This window comes from Sinocyclocheilus rhinocerous, unplaced genomic scaffold, assembly GCF_001515625.1.
Source record: "Sinocyclocheilus rhinocerous isolate Xijiao unplaced genomic scaffold, SAMN03320098_v1.1 scaffold616, whole genome shotgun sequence".
In the NCBI taxonomy this organism is placed as follows: domain Eukaryota; kingdom Metazoa; phylum Chordata; class Actinopteri; order Cypriniformes; family Cyprinidae; genus Sinocyclocheilus; species Sinocyclocheilus rhinocerous.
The window spans coordinates 1,113,691-1,130,088 of record NW_015631496.1 but is presented as its reverse complement, the minus strand read 5'-3'; the positions used below and the strand labels follow the sequence as shown (position 1 = coordinate 1,130,088).

At 37.1% G+C, this 16,398-nt stretch overlaps 1 protein-coding gene across 5 annotated transcripts in view; it reads right to left on the bottom strand.

Annotated features, from left to right (window-relative positions):
- The window catches only part of LOC107741762 (myocyte-specific enhancer factor 2D homolog), a 75,410-nt gene that overhangs the window by 51,578 nt on the left and 7,434 nt on the right, over positions 1–16,398 (bottom strand). For 2 of the 5 annotated variants that reach the window (XM_016554539.1, XM_016554542.1), the window contains exon 1: positions 7,824–8,011. The exons of 1 other annotated variant lie outside the window; for it this stretch is intronic. The gene's annotated coding sequence lies outside the window, so the exon portion shown is untranslated. Of the gene's footprint in view, positions 1–7,823; positions 8,012–16,398 lie in introns of those variants that run through there. 2 more of the 5 variants (XM_016554543.1, XM_016554544.1) reach the window with 2 other exon arrangements.

Genomic DNA, 16,398 nt, shown 5'->3' with positions numbered 1-16,398 from the left:
TAAAATGATATTTTTGCCAAAAAAAAAAAAAAAGCCACATAATTGTGTGGTTATGGGCATCAGTTTTGATTGGTGGTCGCAAACAATCTAGCGAAAAGTTAAAAAGTTCAAGTCAAAGTTCAAGTTGAGCCTGAAAATTCTGTATATGCATACGATCGGAACTCTACACAGCTCCCGTACTAATGAATGACTTAAAGACAGTGAAAAGTGTCTTAAGAAACAAAAGCCGTTCACTCTGTTAACTTCAGTGTTCTCCTTTCATAACAAAACAACTGAGAAAGACATTTAGGACTACAAACTCACCGTCACTTTTTGTTTGTTCTAACATCTAGAGTGACAGAAAAGGTCAGAACGCAGTAGCTCCAATACTCTTATACACAATCCAAGCTGCTGGGCATGACAAAACAATCCCAGTCACAAGCTTCATCACTTCTTTCACAATAAAATATTGAGCGGTGTGTGTGTGTGTGTGTGTGTGTGTGTGTGTGTGTGCGCGTATATGTTTACGTGAGTTTTCTAACTCCAAATGGAGAGGATGTGTCGACAGGAAAGGTTTCCTCAGCCGGCCGTCAGCAGCACAGACGTGAGTTCAAAGTGAGTCGGAGTGCGTTTGTGTGTTTTGGTCTGTGGGGCCAATACATGAAAAGACTTCTTTATCTGCAATGAGAGTCAGAGTTTGACCTTTCACCCTGTGAGCGCTGAGAGGGGCTAATTCCCAGCTCTGATCTCAGTCGCTTCACAAGGGACCTGGAAAGTGTCCTCAGACTGCGGTTCCTCACAGTCAGACTCTCTAACTACAGAGAACTCATAAAGTACTGCTTGATAATGCTGAAACTTGATAATGTTATTCAAACTGGGGGCTGCAAGAGGATATTAGAGAGTCAACAAGAAAAAAAATATTTTTTTTTTTGCAGTTTATTTAGGATAAATTAAATATTTAATATAACTGCATATTTTTTTTCTTTAGAAATTATCAAATCAGTTTTATTTTTATATTATTGTATAAAACTAAAGTATTAAAAATAAATTGAAAAAAAAGTATTAGAATATTTAATTATATTGACAACATTATGTTTGAAAAATCAAATATGCATATAATTTTGTGAAGAAAGAAAGACTGATAGTGATTGTATGACCGACTAAACTAATTATTACATTTTAGCAGGAAAATAAGAGTAGTGTTTGCCCATGCAACACTTGCACCTCAAATGCCAGGGTGTTAGGGTGTACTGTATGGTTTTTAGCACATTTTATGCGGTTGCTAAAATGTGCTTGAAGTCAAAAGAGTCCAGATACGGCAAGAGTTCCTCTGTCAATGTGGCAGGTGAAAATTGCAAGTCTCATTGCTGAGAAAAATAACAGCACACTTCCAACAGGCTGCATGATTTTAGGTATTATATAAGTTTATAGAACAAATGGTACGGGACAGGTTACATGACAAAGTTAGGAAACTCTGGGGTTTGTTTAGATATCTAACCTTAAGGTTTAGCAAGCACCGCAATTAAACAATAAAGAAAAAACAAAGAAGGTTACTGATAAAACACCGGTTCCTTTCCGTTTTCTCTACTAGGGGAACCCCCTGCAACAAAAACAAAAACCTTATCTTAAATTAGTTATGCTCATGAAAACTGATGCACAATAAATAAACACACATATATGTACATGAGCGCACAAGTACACACACACACACACACACACACACACGTGTCAGCACAAGGCATTTCTCACTGCTCTCAGAGCAAAAAGCTGAGCAGTTGTATGATGCAGCTGTCACACACACACATACTGGGGAAGGTGTTATAATTTTAAGTTGCGGCTTGCTCATACCACTGAGGAAATCCTGCGGAACCAAGCTTCAGCGTGCAACACAAGCAAAACAACATTTACACAGGCTTGCAAACAAGTGAAAAAACACCGTCACAAGTTTGTGACCTTTCACTATATCGAGTAATTCTCCATCTTCAAGTAGCTCAGACCCACACGTTTGGGCTGCAGTGCTTCTTGCAAGGACTCTGAAGTACCAGAGCTCCGCTGGGATAAGCGCATGCTGCCCTCGTCCATGTGTGGGCATATGGTATTCTGCACAAGCGTGTGTGCGTGTGTAAGCATATCTCCCCCACGGGGTGTGTGTGAGAGAGTCCAGTTTTGTTATCCCTGCCTGTAACTAGAGGCAGAGTGGCCTGGGGCTTGGAGATAAGGGACCGTGCCAGAACTGGGCTTGGACCGGGTCCAAAGCTGTGCTGAGAAATCCATCACCTTCCCAGCTCAGAGCGGGAGGTCACCGACTGGGACAGAGAGTTGTTTAATTCGGCCGTTTACAGTTTCCGTACATTGGTGCTATACAAAACGCCCCATGACCACAGCTCTGTCACCGCCAGCAATATCTCGGCACTCCCGGAGCCAATAAAAGCTATTTTGTACTGAGGAAGAAAGCTAAGCGTGCTGATTGAGATATTGTGACACTAGAATGTAAAGTATATAATGGATGTGAATGGAGACCAGTGCACCAAAGAATGCATATATATGTATATATAATATAAATCAATGATTCCAAGTGGAAATTTCATTTTGCAAACTTACTGAAATGAAAATTAACCGCGAGCCAGTTGAAAATCGATTTAAATATGTGACGATTCAAATCGGTTGAGATGCTAAACAAATCGAGATTCAATTAGGGGTAGGAGTTTATATGAATGTATGTCTGAGGGGAACTTACTGTCTTTCGATGGTATTTTTTCTTTTCCTCTTGCCTCTGTATAATGCATATTAAAGTTCATAAGTGCAGAGCTGCTTTGTTTACAGCGGAAACCAAGGAAACGTTTTAAGCGCCACCTGCTGAATCTGCATCTCATTCAGCTGACTTCACAAAACTGAAGTCAAACCATTCTGTTGTTGCTTCAAATTTCAAAATTATACAATGTAATTTATATTAAAAACTGCTCATGTTGTATGTATGCAGCATCTGGATCATGGATAAAATGCAGTGGTTGCCTCTAATTTTAAATAGAAAGAGCACAGACAAAGCCTTAGTTTGTTTATATGAAGAGATTTCTTTTATTTGTGTTACTTATTTATTTGATTTGGGGCTTGTTTTAAAATTTCAATTTAGTTTTGTTATTTACATTTACATTATATTTAAGTTTTGTTATTTAGCAAAAAACACAAAGGACACATTTAATTTATAATTTGTCTTAAATCTCATTTTGTAAAAAAAATAATAATTGTGAATCAAATTGAATCGTGAATCGAATCGAATCATGAGTTGAGTGAATCGCTACATCCCTACATTTTACACATTTACTCAAAAAATTAATAAACAAAAAACTGTTTCCAATCCACTGACAAAGTTGAAAAAAATTGGAACTGATGATGCGGATTATCATAATATCAGCAATAAATCAGTTTTTATCACTAGAAAACTCAAATGCTAATGACTAAATCAAAATGGACACAATTTACTTTTCTTAATACTTATTCCTGGTCTTGCGGTGCATAATTTGTTTGCATGTTTGATTACAAATTTTAAAAATGGTCTTCAAAAATGAACTCATCCCTTTGAACTACCTGTCATTTAGAGGCCGCTTTTCATCAAAGCAATTCCCAATGGATAAAATCAAGCTGAAGTCGTTGAATATCCCTTTTTGCTTAGAAATAAGCAACATTATGGATAGCGATGGACAATATTTTGGTACCATATCAGTTATCGGCCATTATTAAAGATTTTTTAACGTATAGGTTTTAGTCAGTGCTCATTTCCCCTATTAACACTGTTAAAGGCAACCTTTAGCAATTCTCTTTTCAATTTTTTGAACACTTGTAGCATTTACAATTCATTTTAGTGTTTTATTTTTTTTAATTATTTAGATAAAATAGCAACATTTTAATATAGGCCATGTATACGCTTACCATGTGACCAATCATCAGCGTATCAGTATTAGCCAGAATGGTAGGGTTGGATACCGAACTCAGTACTTTTAAGGGGACCGACCGAATTGCGTCGGTACTACAGAGTACCGATTCACGATAAATCAATCGGTGCCAAATTTCGGTACCTGAGAACGCATCTGGGCGCATAGGCTACAGAGAGAGAGAAAGAGAGACCCTGTGACTTGAGGTCACCCCTGCAACTCGTTCAAACAACACACAGGGCAAGCCGAAATGTTCTGAAGTGTGGTTACATTTCTAGGGCCATATGGTTTCTGCGAAAACGCGGACGGGATCGGGGAGTCTATTCATAAAAACATAATTTCCTCTATAGCGCGGAATGCCACGGAATTCGTCAATTTTGGACAAATAAATCAAAAGTAGCCACTGCCACTTAATTCGAATCGCAATATGAACTAGTGTCTGTGAATATTAAAATGCAAAAAGACGGTTTAAATATGAATCCTGCATGTTCCGCTTGCCTCTGTATGTATGAATGGCGGAAACGCGGTTTTGTTTACTACACAAATACTGAAGCACGCGTGAAGCTCGCGGTGATTTTCAGCCTCTGCGTCTGACTATATGACGGCATGAACACAAAAACGTAATCTCCAGAGCTGCTGTGAGAGTCACTTCACAAGAATTGTATCGTTTTTAACATGTAACAGAAATATATTACTCTTGTATTACTTTTGTACAGTATAATGTACATCTTTAAATATCAAATTTAATTAAAACAATTAAATGATAAAAATAAATATTACAACCAGATTAATCACTTGTAGAAAAAAATAATAAAATGATTAGCTTACTAAAAAATGTTTTAAAGGAATATTCACACAATTTTTCTTCCATGTATTAATTTCAACAGTAAACCTCAGTTTGTTTGCCAAAAAATAAAAGGGTTTAATTTTCATTTGATTTAAAATAAATGTTTAATGCCTTCATTTGATTTTCAGAAAAATTAAAACAAGAATTTCTGGGGGGAAAAAAAGAAAAAGAAATAAAGAAAAAGTTTGTAGGGCCCTATTGTTCAAAATGTTGAAATTGAGACTTTTGGACTTATTTTTTTCACTGAAATAAATGTTTTTGTAATTACACAGAGTAAAGTACCGAAAAAAGGTACCATTGGGTACCAGCACCGAAATACAGGTACCGATACCGGTACCATATCGGTTAAAATGTGAACGGTACCCAACCTTACAGAATGGTAATAACTCATTACAAAGCAAAATAGGTCACAAATGCGGTTTCATGTTGATTTTAAGCTCAATTTCCAAACTATACTAGAGTAGAAGGAAATCAAAGCAAGCTTATCTGCTATATGACTTATGAAGAAGACAAAAAACAAGCTTGGCTGGTCCAACATGGAGCCACAAAGAAATTGTGGTGGAGAAAAGGTGTTTTGAGGAGACACCCTCAAGCTCATGGTTTTTTTTTTTTGAGCTGAGTGCTGTTCAAAACATTAGCAGCAGCTAAACTGGGGCAAAAATGGAACCCTGTGAGACCCTCCAGCGATTTACTCCAACCTTGGGGTTGTACTGCCAGCACCAACTGCAGGATATTTCCAGCCTGTTGACTCAACCTCCCCGCACGGCAGGAACTCACCCGGTCCAATATGGCTACTCGGCTGCTGACCGCAGCGCATGATTTCTGTTTTTCAACACAGCCGTTTGTCCAGTACACAACGTATACTGATGATACGGCGGTGTTCGATGCCGAGTGCCATCACTGGACTTCCTCCAGGAGCGGGAAGATAGGTGGTGTAACGTCTGCCAAACCACAAGCGTAACCCAATCTCTGAGATGGGGGAGGGCGGTGGGTACGGCACTGCAAGGACAGCATTTCATGGGGAGGGGTGTAATGGATCCGTGGTCTTCAGCTTGTGAATCACACCATTGCTGTCTGTCTCGTCAACTCTGAAAGCAAACTACAATGCTAGGTTACCACTTTAAACCCTAAAAAAAGTTTTTTTCTGGTGTCAGGCCGTAGGATTCAATGAGTTTTTTCTTCTATACTCATTTGACAAACAAAACACTTGTGAACAGATGAAACACAGTTGTCTGTTGTGTTGTCTACAGTACTATAGGCTGTTGTTTATACCAGCTTATCGTTTCAAGCATCAGTGTGGACAATGTGGTCAAACTTGTCAGTTTACAGCACTGCCACATGGCTGTATGACAAAGCCAAAGTGACAAAACTCTCAGGCTACTGCATCAGGCTGCAAATACCAACATATGCAGGCTAACATGCTGTTCCAAGGTCAGGTAAATCTTTTTCCCTCTCACACACCATGACCCTGATCCGCCACTAAAGGTCTTGGAGACACACACACACACCTTCCCTTGCAGCATAACGTCGGTGACATCAATGTGACAATTGGAAAGGAGGGTGTGTTGCCAGCAGTTCGTCATGACCACGTCATGAGCGGTTAGTTACACAACAAAACAAAAGATTTTTTGGTTCGAACAAAAGATAAGCTTGTCGGTTCAGTAATATATCAAAATCACAATCAGAAGACAAGCTAGACAAGGAAAAAGATGTCATTCGTGTTTCTGTAGAAAAGCTCAAGGGCGAAAGAGAAGCGCAAGTAATGCTGGATAATGAGACACAATAATCTGATACGCCACAAGACTGGCAGCTATAAGCATACATACTGATCTTTCTTTCCTGTTAATATTGACATACTTTTTCTCAAGTGAAAAGCACTGTAAACAACAAGAACATCTTTTTTTCTGCTATGTATACACAGTTCTCACCAGAAAATGACTTAACGTTTTAAAAGTTCAATTATTATCCAAACAGGATTGTAAATCTGTTACTTTTTGAGTGAAAAAAAAAAGAAATATATACACACACTCCCTTTATGGATTTAAAGACACAATTTTTATTAAACTGAAGCCAATATAAGCCAATGTGCACTACCATTCAAAAGTTTGGGGTTCAATTTTGCTCACCAAGGATTTTTTTTAAAACCGTAAAATCGCGAAATATTTTTACAATTTAAAATAATTGTTTTTGTATTTGTTGAATATTTTGTATGTGACATATTTTGTAATATCTTGTATACATATGTAATTTATTTCTGTGATGGCAAATGTTCAGCATCATTACTCCAGTCTTCAGTATCACATGATCCTTCAGAGATCATTCAGATATGCTGATTTGGTGATCAAGAAACATCTCTTATTATTAGCAATGCTGAAAACAGTTGTGCTAATTAAACTGTGACGCTTTTTTTAGGATTCTTTGACAGAGTAGAAAGTTCAAAAGAACAGTATTTAAATAAAATAGAAATCTTTTATAACATTATAAAATGTCTTTACTGTCACTTTTAATTAATTTAATATGTCCTTGCTGAATAAAATGATTAATTTCTTTAAAAAACCCAAAACTTCTGAAAGGCAATGTACGTTTTTCATATTGAACTAAGACTGAAACTGCTGGTAAAATCATTAGACAGTATAAGAAAAGAAAAGAAAATGCAACTGAATTTTTCCAACACACTGAAAAGAAGTATTCTGACAAAGGTGCACAAAAAGCAAAAGAAAGAGATTGAGAGAGGCAGACAGAGATGTGAACTGCTCTGCGTGTAGAGTGAAGCTGTCATGCATTACAGCACATGGCCCTGTCACACCACACCACTCTTCAACGCTCGGAAATACCCTGAAGGCAACACATTGTTCATGTCAACCCGATCTCTTAGTGACGTTTACGGAATATACAAATCTAAAAAAACAAACTACTAAACTATTTTAGGATGTTACTGCTCTATTTTTGTCACATTCAGTTATTTTTACGAAAACCAAAGAATTCAAGTATGAAACTACATAAAAAGAAACTTGAAGTTACACTATCTTAAAATAGCGTTACTGGTATCAAATTAAGCTCCTTCTTACCCCTTACAAGTAACGATGAACAAAAAGCCTCCGATTCGATCCTCACGGTTTCTTTCCTGTGACCCAGTCAAGCAACAAATAAAATCCAAGCGGACTACAGCATAGCTCGTCCCATGACCTATGCCTGGCAGACAGTGGAGACCGGTTCAGCAATGAGCTTAATGCAGAGCGCTCAGACCCCCAGCCCTCCTCTCAGAGACCCCCACCCTCACCCTTTGCCCTAATATGCCTTTAGCAACTGCCTTCAATCCATCAGAGTCTTTGGATGTAATTGAGAAGGTGGATGGGTGTCAGGATTGGGACGCTTGTCAGTATGTCAGATCCTCTGTTCTCTTGCCTGTACATGTGTGTGTTAAATGTAGTGGCAGCTGCCTACACACCTTTTGTTCCGACACCCCCTTGCGACGTCTCTGCTGTCACAGCTGTAGCAAATTCTACTTTTCGGGTCCAAAGCTGCTGCAGGTGACACCCCACGCCGGATCTTTTTCAAAAAAATAAAATAAAATCCTGCACACTAGCTCTGCATTTAGTATGGAAACTTTTTTATACATAAAAAGTAGCAATAACCTGTTGTTTTCAGTATTTTCGGAAGAACAATCACGGTTTCACCAAGAACAAATCTCAAGATTTGCCCTTTCCTGACCTCAAAATCTCAGAAGGGCTTTCGGGGGGTGTGGGAATGCAAAGGCCATTGGCAATGTCAATGAGTTTCCAATGGGAGGGACAAAAAAAAGCCATTTTGGGCACAAATCACGCTCTGGCACTGAGAACGTTACGGGTTGAGGAGGAGGTCTGGACACTGCGGTTTCTCACAAAGAGTAACTTATATGGATAAATGTTGTGGATAAGAGAACGGGGGGGAAATGAAACTCTCCCTATGCTAAAATCAAGCTGGAAATCTGCCATTAGTGAGAAAAAAAATACAAACATCTTTAACGTAACACACACGGGCCAAAATCAAGAGGACACAATTGCTAGAACAACAAAAATCATTGACTGGTCATCATCAGTCTGCTAAGATCCTGTTTCCTTGTTAACTCTCTTTCGCTTTCTGTGTAGAGAAAGAATCACATATTCAGGTTTGGGAGGTGCAACTAAATGTAATATTGAACAACATACATCATATCCACGTAGAAACACATTATGTTATTATACATATGTGCATATTGGCCACGTCCCCATCAAATATGGAAGTTACAGTGTACATGGCATCAGCTAATGTTGGCTAAAATTTAAGAGGTTAGTTTTTCAGCAAAAGTGTATTTAATGAATTTGTTAAATAATACTGAATTTATTAAATAATAATACAACATAATACAGTTACATTATAGCTGTATTTTAGCAAATTTAAATACAAAAGAATGTAAGAAAAAAACTTTTAATTATCTTTTGTATTTTTTAAAAACAAACAAAAATAACATATTTTGTAAATAATCTTTTTAAAATAAATAAATAATCTTTTTTTAATAAAACAAATGTCACATTTAATAAAAAAAATAACATTTTTTTAAACACACTTTTTAGCACACACACAAAATAAATAAATAAATAATTTTTTTTGTAATGAGACCAGTAAAAAGGTTGGCAGAACAGAAAAAAAATCCAAATTACTGACAAGAAAAAATTCCTTACTGTTGTTGATGTTTAACATTTAATTAATTGCTTACCATTTTTTATAAAATTGTGTATGGAGAATGATATCTGACACTTTCATTCATTCTCTTACAGTCAGACTCCAGTGTAAACTCGTTTTACATTCTTCAAAATATGAACGAAAGAAGATTTTACACAGGATATGAGCAAAGATGGTTTCGTTTCCCTATTTGTGAGTTGTCATATAAATACAACACAGCATTACCATAAGTCCAGGAAGAAGTTTGATTTTCAGAGATTTTTTAGTTCCACATATGAGGTATGGGCAGAAAAAAACTTCAGTTACTCCATCACGTCTTCCCATATCCCCTTTCCCAGAAAACGCACTGTCATAAAAGGATTCCCATACCAGGAACAGCATGTGGCCTTATAACTAACCAGACCAAATAACAGAACAAGCACTGTCCTATTTAAATGACCTGAGTTGAGTTCTGCAGACAAATATCATTGTTAAAAGCTTCTTCCAGAAGTGCTTTAACATTTCAGATGTCCCTCAGTGAAATCTAGCTGAAGAATAAACATGCTGTTCTCATGCACTGATGTAAAAGAAATGTGCTGAAAAGAATCAGTCGAATCCCCCATCCTGATGTCATCACTAAACGCTCTGTAATTCACAGAAACACTGTATCTCCCAAACTAGTCAGACAGTCACAGCTAAAGGGTAAAGGTCAAGATGAGCTAGATGAGTCCTAACAGACAACGCAACCTGTTTGTCTTTGCCTAAGCCCCTTCAGCTGCTACTCGAGAAGACAGTGCCACAATCTGAAATTATTTCCTCTGACCCTTCAAACAGCTCTTGAGAAGGCACAAGCCAGAGCTTTTGTTAAACCAAGACTTATTCCAAATCTGTCAAGATTTACATTAGACATTCACAGAAAATAAACACAAAAATGTAAAGCAATACAGACAATATTTTGGACTTGCCAAATTGTCTGAAGAAAAATTGAGCAGTCTGTAAAACTCGCTGACACAATGCTGCTATTCAGGTGCTAAGGGTTTTTAGCAAGTTACTATGGGGTTCCTAGAGGTTTATTTACTGGTTCTCATCAAAAGAGTCCACACTCAATTCTCTATGGCCCTATTTACACCTGATAGTAACATGCATTGTCTGCGATCTGATCACTGAAATTTGGAGGTGGCCTGGGAATGATTCTAATCACATTTAATGAAAGTGTTAATGTAAATGTGTTTGCAAACGCAAACGCACTATTAAGATCCATAAAGTCTAACCCTTTTTATTTTTTCCTTAGTTTTTACTGTCTATATTTCTATATTTATTCATATTACCGATGCACAATTTTAAAACGGCCTATTTCGGATCAACATATACACATAAAAAGCTGTTAAATATTATCTTTATATATTGCAATATTATCATTATATTGTAATCAATAGGAGCACAAGTTGTAATTGCTGCCTAACACATTTGATGTGTCTGCTGAACTGAAAAATTATGTTAACTAACCATATACAATTTATTAGATTATATCTGTAGTATATTACTTCCATATGGACATTACTTCATTCAATACACTTATGTCTGGCTGATAACAGAATACTTCCTAATTTTAACACTGAAACAAGCATTTTCTGTTAAGCTACTTTGAAATAGTATATATTGCGAAAAGCGCTATACAAATAATCTTGTATAAAAACAGTAAAACCTAAAATCACTCTCTACAAATGAATTTAGGCATCACAAAATTTGGCTAAATATTACATTTAATAGTGTTAAAATTTAATTATTTTAAAAATTAACTTTAAGTGAGTATTAGATGAAGGCAAATGTAATCTAAATGTAAAAATATAGGAAACGAGCAAGAACAATTAAACTACTACAACACTGCCTGTTATTGATAAATGTACAAATTCTCTAATATTGGCTGATAACTCATATAGTACCACTCTATCATGCATGCCTAGATGATTTCACTGCAGCTTTCCGCGTGCCGGGTTGATCAGAGTCTAAACCAGTCAAGGACATGAGTAAACGTCAGGGCCTTTACTATGACAAAGAGCCATCAGCTGTCAGTAAGAGATGATATCTTCTCTCTCCAATGTTTAGGAGGGTGAGAAGTGATGGGTCTCTGGTGTTAAAAAAAAACAATTCTCAAAAGGTATTTAACATGAGAGAAGCGGCCCACACACACACAGCTTCTACCATCCTACTGAACACTCAAAGGAGCTCACTCTCTCTCAAACACACACACTTCTCAGAAACAGCTGACGTTTCAACAGGCAACAGCTGACAGGCTACAGGTGGGAAGGGCACAACCTCTTTAACCCCGTACATCCCCTCAACCCCCAACACACAGCCCTTGTCCTCATCCTGGAGCTTTTACACTCTGAATCACACGCACAATCGCACATATAGGCACACCTGTTAGTACCGCAGAGGAACTGTGATAAACCCTTCCTCCACCGCAGGTTATTTATTTCTGATGGCGGCCTCCCCGTCTCCCTCGCTCTTCCTCTCTGTTTCCTCAGCGCAGTGAGTCTCCTTGTTCTGTCTGCGTCTTTGATAACCTCAGCAAATGTTTCTATTCACTGTGTGCAGCAAGCAAAATGTTCAGATGGCAACAGAGTCACGTGGGTCTGACATGCCAGCTTTGTGAAGGACTTTATTTTTTTACTCAGTAACTGAAAACTGTTTTTTTTTCTTTAATAAAATGTAATTTGTTCATTGTAACTAAGCAAGAAAATAAAAGGTAAAAATGTGCCAGAGCAGAGTCAAACAGGCTGTATTTTCCTAGAGATGCAACAATATGGAATATGTGGCCGATATCAAAAATAATTTGTTTAAATTAAAACACACACACACACACACACTAAGAACTACTGTTGCTACAGCACAGCTGTTCTTTTGAAATTTCTATTCATCAATCAATCCTGAAAAAATTGTATCACATTTTCCACAAAAATATTCAACATTGATCATAAAAATTGTTTCTTGAGCACCAAATCCACACATCAGAATAATTTCTGAAGGAACATTTGATACTGAAGTCTGGAGTAATAGCTGCTGATAATTGAGCTTTGCCATCAATGGAATAAACTACATTCTAAAATACATAAAAATAGACCGTAGTTATTTTAAATTGTAATAATATTTCAGAATATTGCTGTTTTAACTTGTATTTTTGATCAAATAGATGCAGCCTGGGTGAGCATAAGCAATGTAATAGGCAATATTATTTCAAAAATCTTACTAACCCCATACTTTCTAAAGGCAGTGTTTTGTGCATACTATTTTTTAGTACAAGCACCTTAACTTAATGTGTCAGGCATATATGCTAACCAATAGAACACAGCTGACTTAGTCAAATGTCCTAAAATGTCTATATTTAAATAGCGTGAAGAGTAAACGAATAACATAAGACAAACATCAATGAAATCTAGCCTTTTTAAAAGCTTGTAACACATTCTGGTAAAGCACTTGATAAAGACTTGCAAAGTAGAAGACAAGAAAAAAGAAGAAAAAAAGAAAGAAAAGTGCTGCCTGCTGCCCTCAAGATGGACTGTAGGAGTGCTTATGTAGCATTTGAATAATATAAACATTGGCTGTAGAAAACATGTAGTGGTTAAGATTCACAGAATCCTTGCTGAAGGCAGATCACGGAAAAGATGCGTAATCATTCACGTGTAAGCAAGTGTGCGGGATAAAAGAGCCCTCTCTAAGAGAGACAGCAAAGAAAAACACATATTTCATTAATCAATTAAATCCAACTCACAAAAATAAAACATTAACATGAGGTAATATTTTATAGACCTCTACAACCAAATATCCAATGGCTGGATCTAACTGGCCGACCGAGCTTTGTTGTTTCAAGTGCACAATTGCTTTCAGAGCTCCATCTGAGAGAAGCGTGCATATTCACATGAGTAAACACTCATAAACACTCATACACACGCAAACCAAGTGTGTCACATTGGAAGTAGAAAGAGGGGATTTTTTTCTCCCTGTCCCTCCTCCCTCTCTGGCATATTTCCCGGCTCTCCATACTGCTGCCTGCATCTCCTGTGATGAGAGGAGGCCAGCCAGCAATCTTCCATTAAAACATGGCAGAGATCGGCCATACTGAGCCTCAAGAGCGAAGGAGACAATGTGTGCAGATGGCCCTAGACAAGAACCACAGCTGTACTGCCATAGAACTGTAGTGCCCCATGAGAGAAAGAGACAGCAGCAAGTAAAATAGCAGAATAACGAGAAATACAGCTGCAAGCAGCAATTACTGAGGCCAAGCACTATATTGAATTGTACTCCAATGTAAACGAAATTACAAAGTTATAAGCAAAAATAAATATTTGAAGTTTTGACCATTAGGTGGCGCTGTAAACAAACTGCTTCGTTAGCCTTAGGGTACGGCGACAATAAAATGCAGACTACGATTGTTGTCCAATTAACGTGTATTCGTGTTGGATGAAGTTGAGCTACATTTGTATTATAAAAAGTCAAATCTGGTCTGGTAGTACAACTTCAAAAAACAGCTGGTACAATTTCAGTCAAGCACAAAACATTTACAGTACACTTTCATAAAATGTTTTCCAAGCATTTCAAAACAAATTATGACTTTAGTCTATCTGTTAAGTTGGTTGGTTGGTTGTCTGGTTGGTGTTTTACCGCATTTCCAGCTTCCTTGGCAGGTTTTTAAAGGTTTTTAAAGTTTTCCTTAAAATGTTCATAAGTGAACTTAAACCAATACAATTCAATAAAATATGTTTAAAAGATACCTTCATTTGATATTAAAAACTTAAATACTCTAGTATTCAGCATTGTGTATAAGTGATCTGATTCCAGCAATTATTACATATTTTACCCACAGTAAGGTTAATTTCATGCAATTTGTTGTTTGCACACTGATCCCTTTCATTTTGCCATTTGTTGATGACATAGGATACTATGGTAGTTTTAAGATCTGCGAGTGATATGTAACACTTTTCCTATAGACTGTCTGATATCAAAGTTTTAAAGTGAACGTACATGCGCCTAGCGTTAGTGACAAAGTTTCATTTCAGTTGCCGATAGCATTGCGATAAGACTAGGGACGCACCGAAATGAAAATTCTTGGCCGAGGCCGAAGCTGAACAAAATGAAACACTGGGCCGAGGCCGAAGGACGAATACGGTTTTTCATGCTTTTTTCCCCATTTTGCCAATTATTTCACCATTGCATAAATTAAATAGCCAAAATGTGATTTTTACTGTTTTGTCTTGCTTTTCAAAGAAAAAATCATTTACATAACAATTAAAAAATATTTACTTAACACTGAACATTTTTTAACATTCTAGCAGACATTCGACCAATAAAACACAACTTAACTTCAAATGAATAAGTTAGTAAAATAATATTTTTTGGCCATTTTTTAGACCCCCTTCTTGAATCAGGCATGTATTTTTACCGTACAACTAAATGCAGCCTTGCTGAGCAGAAGAGACTTCTTTTAAAACATTAGAAAATATTACAGATCCCAGTCTGAACACTATGTGTAAATGTTACAATAAATGTATTAATAGAGCTGTTGTAATTATTATTTTCATTATTATTTTCTTTTTTAAATTTTATTTTACAGAACAACAGTAAAATTACAATAATAACATTTATTAATGTTGACTGAGTTCTTGCTTTTTCACAGCTTTTATTTTGGCAGAAACCCGCAGTAAGACCTCAGTGCTTGGACTTTGAACCCTGCCGCCGCAAGCTCGTGCAGCGCTGTCAGAATACATGCAATTCGTGCGTGTATTAGAAAACATAAAATTCTGCAGTTTATTTAATTGTTTAAGGGCATTTCGCGATTTCAATCATCATACAGTAACCAGCAACAACCACCCTTCCTCTTCTCATCGAAGACATGCGATGCAGTACTAAACAGTCTCCCGCTGTCGGTGCTTGTAATGATTTTTGCATCTTTCTCGGACAGCTTTAAATGTTTCCACACTGCCGTCATGTTTGCTGCATTAGCGCGCGCCTCTATTTGATCGCGTCACGTCATTGTTCAGTACAATTTATTCGGTCTTTTCGCTTATTCGGCCGAACACTGAAAGAGCTTATTTTTTGCTATTTTCAGCCGAATAATTTAGGTTGCCGAACATTCGGTGCATCCCTAGAAAAGACTGTCAAATTTATTCGCGTCTTACAAGCAAACAATTCTTAATACAAAATATATACTCAATCATTTTTGTCAGACATGGTCTTTAGATTACCTGACCCAAATTGGTTGAAGACTGGACAAATTTTGAAAAGAAAAACTCCTAAAGTTTTTACTAAAATTCAAAATAGCCAACAAGTAACATGGCTGTCATGGCTTCTAATGACAAAAGAGTCTCATCATGAGTTATTGGACTCCTAAAACAGGGGTGTCAAACTCAGTTCCTGGAGGGCCACAGCCCTGCACAGTTTAGATTCAACCCTAATTAAACACACCTAATCCAGCTAATCAAGTCATTTAGGCTTATTTGAAAACTACATGGTATGTGTGTTGGAGCAGGGTTGGAACTAAATTCTGCATGGTTTTGGCCCTCCAGGAACTGAGTTTGACACCCCTGCCCTAAGACATATTAAGAAGGTATGAAGTGAAATGTTGACATAATCGAACAATTTTTTTGACCCCTGGGTGGTGCTGTCCTTAAGAGGGTGCCAAGGAATTTTTTTTTAGACCAAAAAAGGTGCAAAGGCAGAAGAAAAATCTAAAATGTAGCTGACAGTTTGAACGCGAGACCCTAAAGTTGTTCTGAGGACAATTCATTCCCACCCAAATCAGCATGCCAAATTTCTCAACTTTCCTTCAAACAGTTCCAGGGACCACCACAGAGCCCTAGCCAGAGAAATAGTAATAATAATAATGAACACAATAGGGCCTACGTACCTGCAGTGCTTGGCCCCAAACTACAATAAGGGAGAATGAGAGAAAGAATTGGAAAGAAA